This window comes from Lethenteron reissneri, chromosome 37, assembly GCF_015708825.2.
Source record: "Lethenteron reissneri isolate LAM-NWPU_2019-01 chromosome 37, ASM1570882v1, whole genome shotgun sequence".
Taxonomy (NCBI): Eukaryota; Metazoa; Chordata; class Hyperoartia; order Petromyzontiformes; family Petromyzontidae; genus Lethenteron; species Lethenteron reissneri.
In genome coordinates, this window is record NC_083815.1 from 12,184,306 (window position 1) to 12,196,626 (window position 12,321).

Below are 12,321 nucleotides of genomic sequence, written 5' to 3' on the forward strand. Positions count from 1 at the left end.
CCCTCTGCAGGCGTTGATGTCGGCGGGAGCGGCATTTCGGCAGCAGGAGCGGTGTTTTGGCGGGAACAGCGCCCCGACCAGCCGCCGAAATGGCGGGAACGGCGTTTTGGCGGGAACAGCGCCCCGACCAGCCGCCGAAATGGCGGGAACGGCGTTTTGGCGGGAACCGCGCCCCGACCAGCCGCCGAAATGGCGGGCCCACCGCGTGGCCCGCATGCCCGGGCCTCCCCCGCCAGCCACCGCAGCGACGATGGTGTCCTCTCGCCGCGGCTCCGTCGCTCCGTTCCCGATGGCGGCGAAGCAGCAGTGCGATGCAAGTCCCGCCGCTCCGCGTGCAGCGCCATCTCTCTCTCTCTCTGTCACCGGGGCTGCCATCCCCGGGGCTGTCCGAAGGATGGTCGTCACACCATCCCCGTCGTACGAAGACGTCCAGATGAGTTTTATATTTGTTTTTCGTGTGCCCATTTTACTTCCCTAGGATAACACCTAGCAATATTTATTTTTCCACAACTTCTGACACCAAATGTAATGGGTTCAATTTAGGCGCACACACTTCTTGGGAGGCAACACTCATTTATTAATTAACACAACGTTTACTCAACAGTTACTCTTACTCTACACATAGGGTGGTGACCACCGACCTACACTAGCTAACACACAATTGTATTTTAGTCTCTCTCCAGCGTGACCCAGCCAGGTGGCTGCTGGCAGTCCGCTCACTGTAGGTCTTCTCTTCTGGCATCTTCACGAGGTGTCTTCATTCTTCTCAGGAACAGCCCTGCTCTGCCTTCACACCACCCTTATATCTCGTCTCTCTCTGGCGTGGCCGGCTCCGCCCAGGCCACGCCTCCCTTCCCAGGCCACGCCTCACTTCCCAGGCCACGCCTCACTTCCCCCACCTCTGGGAAGGTCCGGATCCCTCCAGCACGTGACCCCCCAGGCACCCCCTTGGGGCCCCCAGCCCTCGTACGGGCCAACACAGTAGTGACCGTTCTGTCACTACACTTTGAACACTCAAAGGACAGCCCCGTAGGGTCAGTGAGCCCAGGAGAGGGCGGAGGCGGGCACCACGAGCCGTAGTGGCAGCGTTAGCAGGGAGACCCTTGCCGTGCTTGACGAGTGCGTTCGTGCGTGACCACGCTCTTTGTAAACAAACACGCGCCGAATCGAGAGCAGAGTCTGGGCCTCCTCGTGTCTGGGGTTACCGTGCCAAGCAGAGGCGTAGCTAGGATATTTTGCGCCCGGGGACGAACTATAAAATTGGCGCCCCCCCCCCCCCCCCCCCCCCCGTTTAATCACATTTTCCTAATACATCGAATAAGGAATAACAATGAAAATTTTAATGAAACATTGTATTTAAAGAAGCAAATTTATAGAAATTATATTACATGGCTCACTCAGTCACTGTTGTAGACTGGTTGACATAGTCTACAAAAGATTATTTTTTCTTGATTTGATTGTCGCAAACTGGTCAATCACGTAATCAAAATCTGTTTTTCCCAATGTTTCTCTTTCAACGCTAAGAAGAGCAAGATCGCTGAGACGATCTTGTCCCATTGAAGCACGCAAATACGATAAAATAAGTTTCAATTTTCTTGGTTCATTCGGTAAAGTCACGTAGAAGGGAAGTAATAAAATAATAAAAATAAAACATAATAAAACAATTCATTCAGATGCTGTCGCCTCGACAGACCTGGTTTTCACCCGAGGACGGCTGCTTGCGTTGTGGCCGAAACGTCGTGAGAATTGTTTTATTGTTTTATTTTTAATATTTTATTACTTCCCTTCTACGTGACTTTACCGAAAGAACCAAGAAGATGAATCCCTGCAGTCACGAAAGCTTTAAATCGAAATTTAAGTTTCAATTTGCTGAACGACCGCTCACAGCTTGCAATTGAAACTGCTATTGTTAATACAATTTGCATTGAAATTCGCAAATTCGGAAATATGTTGTCTCCATAAAACACAATAAAACCAAGATGATCCAAAGGAGTTTCTGGTAGAACTTAATTCCGGTTACTGAGCAGCATTTTGCAATCTCCAATTTCTGTGAAAAGTTCGTGGCCATTGATGTCGGTGTCATAGAAATTTCCAAAATCTGTGCAATTTCGACGAATTGCATCGACATCTGTGTCGGATAGAAGAGTTTTGACGTCCAGCAGAAATCCAAATTTTGTGTTCAGGTCTTTTAGTCGTAAAAACCGTGTTGATAAAATACGCTCTTCATAACGCACACAATTTCTTCTTCTCCTGAAAGTCATGCAACTCTTGCCAGTTCTCCTGGCATCTTCCGACGTCGCCTAATTATTCTGTCCACATCGATCCCCCAGGCTGTGCATCTTGTTTTGGCGTTTTCTACAGCAACTTGGCTCAAATCATCACGAAGCTTGACAAATTCATGCTCCAAAGATTCAAGATCAGTTGCTGCTTCCTTGAAATTCATAGTAGGATCCTGTAAGCGCTTCTGAACACGATACATTTTTCCAAGAATGACATTCCAGAAATGTAATAAAACTATGAAGTTAAAATTTAATACGCATGCAAGTAACTGCATCACTTCTGGTTTCAGGTGTCATAGTTACGTCCTCTGATAATTTGTCTAGCAGCCCTACTAGTTCATCCAGTCCTTCATAGATAGCTTTAACAGCTTCTGACCGTGCACTCCAGCGTGTTTCAGAGTCCCGCTTTACTGTGATGGGCACAGCTTTTTTAAACTCTTCCCAACGAATTGTTGAACGAGAGAAAAACAAATATATACGTTCAACTGTTACAAAAAATGTGAAGACAAGTGGATCCTGTTTAGCTGAGTGTACTCCTGCTAAGTTTAAGCTGTGGTTGTCACAGTTGACAAACAATGCTCTGTGATTTTTGTCACATATTCGTTGTTGAAGGCCGGATATATGCCCAGTCATCACAGCAGCATCGTCATAACATTGTGCTGCTAAATGAAGGCAACGCTATGTTGACGTGCGTGGGCTGCTCCGGCTGCTGCAGCCGCCTGGAGCGTGGTGTCACTAATAAGAACTAAAAATAGGCCGTCGTAGTTTCCGCCACCAAAAAACAGGCCAGTGACTAAGGCTGAAAGACTGCGCCTGTCTGTTGTTTGGGACGTTCTTCCATGTAAATTCTTAATAGGCGCGCGTACAAAAATGTAATTACATGACATGTAAGCTGTGTGTGGCGGGATATAAAAACTTTTAGGTTGAGGTGTAATTTTGTGCAGTAGTTTCAGGCTGCCGCGCCCGCCGCAATAAGTTATAATGTAACGTTGTAAGCCTCATTTTGGCGCCCCTTTACCTTGGCGCCCGGGGACATATGTACCCCCCTGCCCCCCCCCTAGCTACGCCTCTGGGACTCGACCCGGTGCCGCTGACGACGCCACCACAGGCAGCTCCCAACACAAGCGAGTGCAACACTCCCTTAGGGGCCGTCCATAAATGACGTCACGCACCTAGGGGGGGGAGGGGGTCAGACATTTGTGACAATGTGTGACGAGAGGGGGGGGGTTGAGAAATGTGACGTCACATCAAAATGCGCAACTTTAAATATAGACAACACGTTCTACTTAATTAAACACATTCCTGCGGAGGGAGCTGGTAGGAACGTTGGGTTGCTCGGTCAATGACCAGGGTCAACGGCGGCGTGGTGTATTCCGCAAATATGGCCGACTGTGAGGGCGGGCACAATCCGGCGTGAGTAGGTTAAACGGTGCGTTTTATAAGGGCACCACGGGGTGACCAGCCCCTCCCCACCCAGCCCCACCTCTCCCACCCACCCACCCCCTACCCAACCCCACCCTCCCCACCCAGCCCCTCCCCACCCTCCCCACCCAGCCCCTCCCCGCCCTCCCCACCCAGCCCCTCCCCACCCAGCCCCTCCCCACCCAGCCCCTCCCCTCCCCACCCAGCCCCTCTCCACCCTCCCCTCCCTCCCCACCCAGCCCCTCCCTGCACGACGGACGGACGGACACAATAATCCCATGTGGGCTGGTGTAACCAGGAGGTTCCTACCAGTAATATACTTTTTTAATGTTTTCTCTTACAACATAATAGTGCAGCGCCACATTAAATACGCACTACAATGACAATAGTTTAAAGCTATTTGAAGCATGTTTTATTCTTTTGGGGGGGGGGGGGGGGCAGAGCCTTGTGACGTCATATTTGAGGGGGGGGTCTGACTTTTTGTGACGCCGTGTGACAAGGGGGAGGGGGTCAAAAATCGTCCAAAATCGCTTGACGTCATTTATGGACGGCCCCTTAGCTCTGAGTTAAGATTTCCACTTTACGTGCTGTATGCAACTGGTGTATCCGCCCATAGTTGACCTGACACACTGTGATCCAATTGTATTTGAATGCTCAAAACATTTCAATGCTCAATGCTTTGAACACTCAAAGGACAGCCCCGTAGGGTCAGTGAGCCCAGGAGAGGGCGGAGGCGGGCACCACGAGCCGTAGTGGCAGCGTTAGCAGGGAGACTCTTGCCGTGCTTGACGAGTGCGTTCGTGCGTGACCACGCTCTTTGTAAACAAACACGCGCCGAATCGAGAGCAGAGTCTGGGCCTCCTCGTGTCTGGGGTTACCGTGCCAAGCAGAGGCGTAGCTAGGATATTTTGCGCCCGGGGACGAACTATAAAATTGGCGCCCCCCACCCCCCCCCCCCCCGTTTAATCACATTTTCCTAATACATCGAATAAGGAATAACAATAAAAATTTTAATGAAACATTGTATTTAAAGAAGCAAATTTATAGAAATTATATTACATGGCTCACTCAGTCACTGTTGTAGACTGGTTGACATAGTCTACAAAAGATTATTTTTTCTTGATTTGATTGTCGCAAACTGGTCAATCACGTAATCAAAATCTGTTTTTCCCAATGTTTCTCTTTTAACGCTAAGAAGAGCAAGATCGCTGAGACGATCTTGTCCCATTGAAGCACGCAAATACGATCAAATAAGTTTCAATTTTTTTGGTTCATTCGGTAAAGTCACGTAGAAGGGAAGTAATAAAATAATAAAAATAAAACATAATAAAACAATTCATTCAGATGCTGTCGCCTCGACAGACCTGGTTTTCACCCGAGGACGGCTGCTTGCGTTGTGGCCGAAACGTCGTGAGAATTGTTTTATTGTTTTATTTTTAATATTTTATTACTTCCCTTCTACGTGACTTTACCGAAAGAACCAAGAAGATGAATCCCTGCAGTCACGAAAGCTTTAAATCGAAATTTAAGTTTCAATTTGCTGAACGACCGCTCACAGCTTGCAATTGAAACTGCTATTGTTAATACAATTTGCATTGAAATTCGCAAATTCGGAAATATGTTGTCTCCATAAAACACAATAAAACCAAGATGATCCAAAGGAGTTTCTGGTAGAACTTAATTCCGGTTACTGAGCAGCATTTTGCAATCTCCAATTTCTGTGAAAAGTTCGTGGCCATTGATGTCGGTGTCATAGAAATTTCCAAAATCTGTGCAATTTCGACGAATTGCATCGACATCTGTGTCGGATAGAAGAGTTTTGACGTCCAGCAGAAATCCAAATTTTGTGTTCAGGTCTTTTAGTCGTAAAAACCGTGTTGATAAAATACGCTCTTCATAACGCACACAATTTCTTCTTCTCCTGAAAGTCATGCAACTCTTGCCAGTTCTCCTGGCATCTTCCGACGTCGCCTAATTATTCTGTCCACATCGATCCCCCAGGCTGTGCATCTTGTTTTGGCGTTTTCTACAGCAACTTGGCTCAAATCATCACGAAGCTTGACAAATTCATGCTCCAAAGATTCAAGATCAGTTGCTGCTTCCTTGAAATTCATAGTAGGATCCTGTAAGCGCTTCTGAACACGATACATTTTTCCAAGAATGACATTCCAGAAATGTAATAAAACTATGAAGTTAAAATTTAATACGCATGCAAGTAACTGCATCACTTCTGGTTTCAGGTGTCATAGTTACGTCCTCTGATAATTTGTCTAGCAGCCCTACTAGTTCATCCAGTCCTTCATAGATAGCTTTAACAGCTTCTGACCGTGCACTCCAGCGTGTTTCAGAGTCCCGCTTTACTGTGATGGGCACAGCTTTTTTAAACTCTTCCCAACGAATTGTTGAACGAGAGAAAAACAAATATATACGTTCAACTGTTACAAAAAATGTGAAGACAAGTGGATCCTGTTTAGCTGAGTGTACTCCTGCTAAGTTTAAGCTGTGGTTGTCACAGTTGACAAACAATGCTCTGTGATTTTTGTCACATATTCGTTGTTGAAGGCCGGATATATGCCCAGTCATCACAGCAGCATCGTCATAACATTGTGCTGCTAAATGAAGGCCACGCTATGTTGACGTGCGTGGGCTGCTCCGGCTGCTGCAGCCGCCTGGAGCGTGGTGTCACTAATAAGAACTAAAAATAGGCCGTCGTAGTTTCCGCCACCAAAAAACAGGCCAGTGACTAAGGCTGAAAGACTGCGCCTGTCTGTTGTTTGGGACGTTCTTCCATGTAAATTCTTAATAGGCGCGCGTACAAAAATGTAATTACATGACATGTAGGCTGTGTGTGGCGGGATATAAAAACTTTTAGGTTGAGGTGTAATTTTGTGCAGTAGTTTCAGGCTGCCGCGCCCGCCGCAATAAGTTATAATGTAACGTTGTAAGCCTCATTTTGGCGCCCCTTTACCTTGGCGCCCGGGGACATATGTACCCCCCTGCCCCCCCCTAGCTACGCCTCTGGGACTCGACCCGGTGCCGCTGACGACGCCACCACAGGCAGCTCCCAACACAAGCGAGTGCAACACTCCCTTAGGGGCCGTCCATAAATGACGTCACGCACCTAGGGGGGGGAGGGGGTCAGACATTTGTGACAATGTGTGACGAGAGGGGGGGGTTGAGAAATGTGACGTCACATCAAAATGCGCAACTTTAAATATAGACAACACGTTCTACTTAATTAAACACATTCCTGCGGAGGGAGCTGGTAGGAACGTTGGGTTGCTCGGTCAATGACCAGGGTCAACGGCGGCGTGGTGTATTCCGCAAATATGGCCGACTGTGAGGGCGGGCACAATCCGGCGTGAGTAGGTTAAACGGTGCGTTTTATAAGGGCACCACGGGGTGACCAGCCCCTCCCCACCCAGCCCCACCTCTCCCACCCACCCACCCCCCACCCAACCCCACCCTCCCCACCCAGCCCCTCCCCACCCTCCCCACCCAGCCCCTCCCCGCCCTCCCCACCCAGCCCCTCCCCACCCAGCCCCTCCCCACCCAGCCCCTCCCCTCCCCACCCAGCCCCTCTCCACCCTCCCCTCCCTCCCCACCCAGCCCCTCCCTGCACGACGGACGGACGGACACAATAATCCCATGTGGGCTGGTGTAACCAGGAGGTTCCTACCAGTAATATACTTTTTTAATGTTTTCTCTTACAACATAATAGTGCAGCGCCACATTAAATACGCACTACAATGGCAATAGTTTAAAGCTATTTGAAGCATGTTTTATTCTTTTTTGGGGGGGGGGGGGCAGAGCCTTGTGACGTCATATTTGAGGGGGGGGTCTGACTTTTTGTGACGCCGTGTGACAAGGGGGAGGGGGTCAAAAATCGTCCAAAATCGCTTGACGTCATTTATGGACGGCCCCTTAGCTCTGAGTTAAGATTTCCACTTTACGTGCTGTATGCAACTGGTGTATCCGCCCATAGTTGACCTGACACACTGTGATCCAATTGTATTTGAATGCTCAAAACATTGCAATGCTCAATGCTTTGAACACTCAAAGGACAGCCCCGTAGGGTCAGTGAGCCCAGGAGAGGGCGGAGGCGGGCACCACGAGCCGTAGTGGCAGCGTTAGCAGGGAGACCCTTGCCGTGCTTGACGAGTGCGTTCGTGCGTGACCACGCTCTTTGTAAACAAACACGCGCCGAATCGAGAGCAGAGTCTGGGCCTCCTCGTGTCTGGGGTTACCGTGCCAAGCAGAGGCGTAGCTAGGATATTTTGCGCCCGGGGACGAACTATAAATTGGCGCCCCCCACCCCCCCCCCCCCCCGTTTAATCACATTTTCCTAATACATCGAATAAGGAATAACAATAAACATTTTAATGAAACATTGTATTTAAAGAAGCAAATTTATAGAAATTATATTACATGGCTCACTCAGTCACTGTTGTAGACTGGTTGACATAGTCTACAAAAGATTATTTTTTCTTGATTTGATTGTCGCAAACTGGTCAATCACGTAATCAAAATCTGTTTTTCCCAATGTTTCTCTTTTAACGCTAAGAAGAGCAAGATCGCTGAGACGATCTTGTCCCATTGAAGCACGCAAATACGATCAAATAAGTTTCAATTTTTTTGGTTCATTCGGTAAAGTCACGTAGAAGGGAAGTAATAAAATAATAAAAATAAAACATAATAAAACAATTCATTCAGATGCTGTCGCCTCGACAGACCTGGTTTTCACCCGAGGACGGCTGCTTGCGTTGTGGCCGAAACGTCGTGAGAATTGTTTTATTGTTTTATTTTTAATATTTTATTACTTCCCTTCTACGTGACTTTACCGAAAGAACCAAGAAGATGAATCCCTGCAGTCACGAAAGCTTTAAATCGAAATTTAAGTTTCAATTTGCTGAACGACCGCTCACAGCTTGCAATTGAAACTGCTATTGTTAATACAATTTGCATTGAAATTCGCAAATTCGGAAATATGTTGTCTCCATAAAACACAATAAAACCAAGATGATCCAAAGGAGTTTCTGGTAGAACTTAATTCCGGTTACTGAGCAGCATTTTGCAATCTCCAATTTCTGTGAAAAGTTCGTGGCCATTGATGTCGGTGTCATAGAAATTTCCAAAATCTGTGCAATTTCGACGAATTGCATCGACATCTGTGTCGGATAGAAGAGTTTTGACGTCCAGCAGAAATCCAAATTTTGTGTTCAGGTCTTTTAGTCGTAAAAACCGTGTTGATAAAATACGCTCTTCATAACGCACACAATTTCTTCTTCTCCTGAAAGTCATGCAACTCTTGCCAGTTCTCCTGGCATCTTCCGACGTCGCCTAATTATTCTGTCCACATCGATCCCCCAGGCTGTGCATCTTGTTTTGGCGTTTTCTACAGCAACTTGGCTCAAATCATCACGAAGCTTGACAAATTCATGCTCCAAAGATTCAAGATCAGTTGCTGCTTCCTTGAAATTCATAGTAGGATCCTGTAAGCGCTTCTGAACACGATACATTTTTCCAAGAATGACATTCCAGAAATGTAATAAAACTATGAAGTTAAAATTTAATACGCATGCAAGTAACTGCATCACTTCTGGTTTCAGGCGTCATAGTTACGTCCTCTGATAATTTGTCTAGCAGCCCTACTAGTTCATCCAGTCCTTCATAGATAGCTTTAACAGCTTCTGACCATGCACTCCAGCGTGTTTCAGTCCCGCTTTACTGTGATGGGCACAGCTTTTTTAAACTCTTCCCAACGAATTGTTGAACGAGAGAAAAACAAATATATACGTTCAACTGTTACAAAAATTGTGAAGACAAGTGGATCCTGTTTAGCTGAGTGTACTCCTGCTAAGTTTAAGCTGTGGTTGTCACAGTTGACAAACAATGCTCTGTGATTTTTGTCACATATTCGTTGTTGAAGGCCGGATATATGCCCAGTCATCACAGCAGCATTGTCATAACATTGTGCTGCTAAATGAAGGCCACGCTATGTTGACGTGCGTGGGCTGCTCCGGCTGCTGCAGCCGCCTGGAGCGTGGTGTCACTAATAAGAACTAAAAATAGGCCGTCGTAGTTTCCGCCACCAAAAAACAGGCCAGTGACTAAGGCTGAAAGACTGCGCCTGTCTGTTGTTTGGGACGTTCTTCCATGTAAATTCTTAATAGGCGCGCGTACAAAAATGTAATTACATGACATGTAGGCTGTGTGTGGCGGGATATAAAAACTTTTAGGTTGAGGTGTAATTTTGTGCAGTAGTTTCAGGCTGCCGCGCCCGCCGCAATAAGTTATAATGTAACGTTGTAAGCTCATTTTGGCGCCCCTTTACCTTGGCGCCCGGGGACATATGTACCCCCCTGCCCCCCCCTAGCTACGCCTCTGGCGTGCTCCATCTCTCATTGGCTCAGAACTACACAGGGGAGAAGCTGACGATGTAGAGCGTGCGTTCAGAGCTGATTAGTCATCAGGGTGCTTTTGAAAGAGACCAAGAAAAAATAAATACAAATTAGGGTTTGGTTGGGAGAGCGTGGGGAGGAGAGACGGAAGGGATTGTGTGGAGAGGCAGGGAAAGCTCCAGAAAGGATGAGGAAGTGGATAAAAGGAGCATAGAGAAAGGGTTCATGGCGCCTGAACGGAGTGATATCTTGATGCGTTACTACTCGCAGCGCTTAGGATAGAATAAAGGTCCAAGTTCAAGACTTACCTGAGCTGGAACACCTTAACATTAGTGTGTCCATATATATGTATGTTGATGTGCCAATGCTTACCATTTCCTCCAGTTCTCTAAAGAGGAAGATTTGTGAAGCTCCATGGATGGAACAATTCCAGTGAAGATTGCTTCTTTGTGGCGCAGAATGAGCCGTCCTCGGACTGAATTGTAACGTCAGATCAAATAAATCTGCGAAACATCATCACCCGTGTCACTCTTCTATCACTTCCATGGCTATTGTTGCCACGAATGCCACTCACTCACCCACACGCTCACTCACAACATTTACTCACCCGATCACTCACTTACCCACACACTTACCCACTCTATATTAGCTTATATATTTAAACGTGTTACATAACATCTTTTTGGGTATTTTTTCTTATCGTTATTGGTTCTTATTTTATATTTTGACGTCATAAACACAATGGTGGATAGGCTTTGATTTACAATAATACCCTAAAATGCAGTAAGTTGGCACAGTAGAGGGCACAGGTGGTGCATCTGCCAGTCATCTCAGTTAGCCAACTAATGGCACTTGGTTTTGTCCCCGTGACTTGCGGGGAGCCTTCGACAGTTCACGTGGCCTAAAAGTGCACCTAACCTTGCACAGGCACCGTGCTAGCGGTGGTGACATCACACACTCACAGATCCACGCACACAGATTAAAAAAATACAAAGATCCTCAGTATAGCCTTAACATACTGTTGCGGAAGTGCTGTCAGTGGGCACCTATGAAGTCCGGAACTACGTTCGACTGCAATTATCTCCACCAATGACGATGTTTACACACCACATTAGGTACTAATTTGAGGTTGAGTCGATCTAGCGGAGGCCCAGGACTGGTTAAAATAATCGTCACTGGTGTTGGCCATGAGCGGGAATCGAACTCGGGTTCATAGCGCAACGCGTGTGGGTGAGTGAGTGGCACTACACTACAACAACAACCGCCATTCACCACTAAGTGGTGGTGACGTTACCACGACGCTTGTGCTAGGCTTTGTGCACGTTGAGGCACGTGTAGTGTCACGGGGCAGACCCAGATGCCACAGGTCGACTGACTGAGACGACTGGCTGATGCACCACCTGTGCCCCCTAGACCCCTACTGTACCAACTTGCTGTGCTTTAGCCACCCGGCGCTCCGCTCATTGTTGTAATCGTCACTCCTCTGCCCTCCGTTGTTGTTGGAGGGCGACTGCCTCCAACTGCCCAGTAGCGTCCTTCACGAGCCTCCTCCACAGAGGCCGATCTTGACACCGCTGGTACCAGTCATCGGCAAGTCCACTCAGCTCCACATCATCCTGTACCACATCACTCCATCTCTTCTCTAACCGGTGCCGCGCCCGTTTATCCCCCTCGATCTGGCCGAATAAAAGATGTTTAGGCATGCGGTGGCTGGGCATGCGGGCTACATGACCCAGCCAACGCAGCCTTGCATGCCGGCGGAGCTCACCGATGGGACTTTGTCCAGATCTTTTAAGGATTTGTGAGCTCCTCACACAATCCAGCCTAGTTAAACCCAGGATGGATCGTAGGCAGGCCAGCCTAAATGTTTCTAACCGGCGAAGATGTTCCATTAGGGGGGTCCACGTTTCGCAAGCATAGAGAAGGGAGGGAATGACTGGTCTGAGATGACCTGAAGCTTCGTGTGCAGCGACAGACCAGGTAGTTTCCACACAGCGTTATGCAACCGATGAATAGATAATGCCGCTCGACTGATTCGAAGTGAGACCTCTGCTGTTAAACTGGAGCCGGTCATGAACACACTGCCCAGGTATGAGAAACTTTCTACTCTCTCCACAACCGCCCTATCACCAATTGGGAGTTGTGGGGGTGGAGTGTCTGATGGTACAAAATACCCAGGCAGGTGCTTAGTTTTGGTGGGGCTGATGGTAACATCCCAC

The 12,321-nt window shown here is 47.8% G+C and overlaps 1 long non-coding RNA gene across 1 annotated transcript in view; it reads right to left on the minus strand.

The window, feature by feature from the left end:
• LOC133351365 (uncharacterized) overlaps window positions 1-12,321 on the minus strand; it is a 36,402-nt gene that overhangs the window by 12,165 nt on the left and 11,916 nt on the right. Inside the window, exon 2 of the long non-coding RNA XR_009756174.1 lies at window positions 10,475-10,605. This is a non-coding gene — a long non-coding RNA (uncharacterized LOC133351365). The remainder of the gene's footprint in view (window positions 1-10,474; window positions 10,606-12,321) is intronic.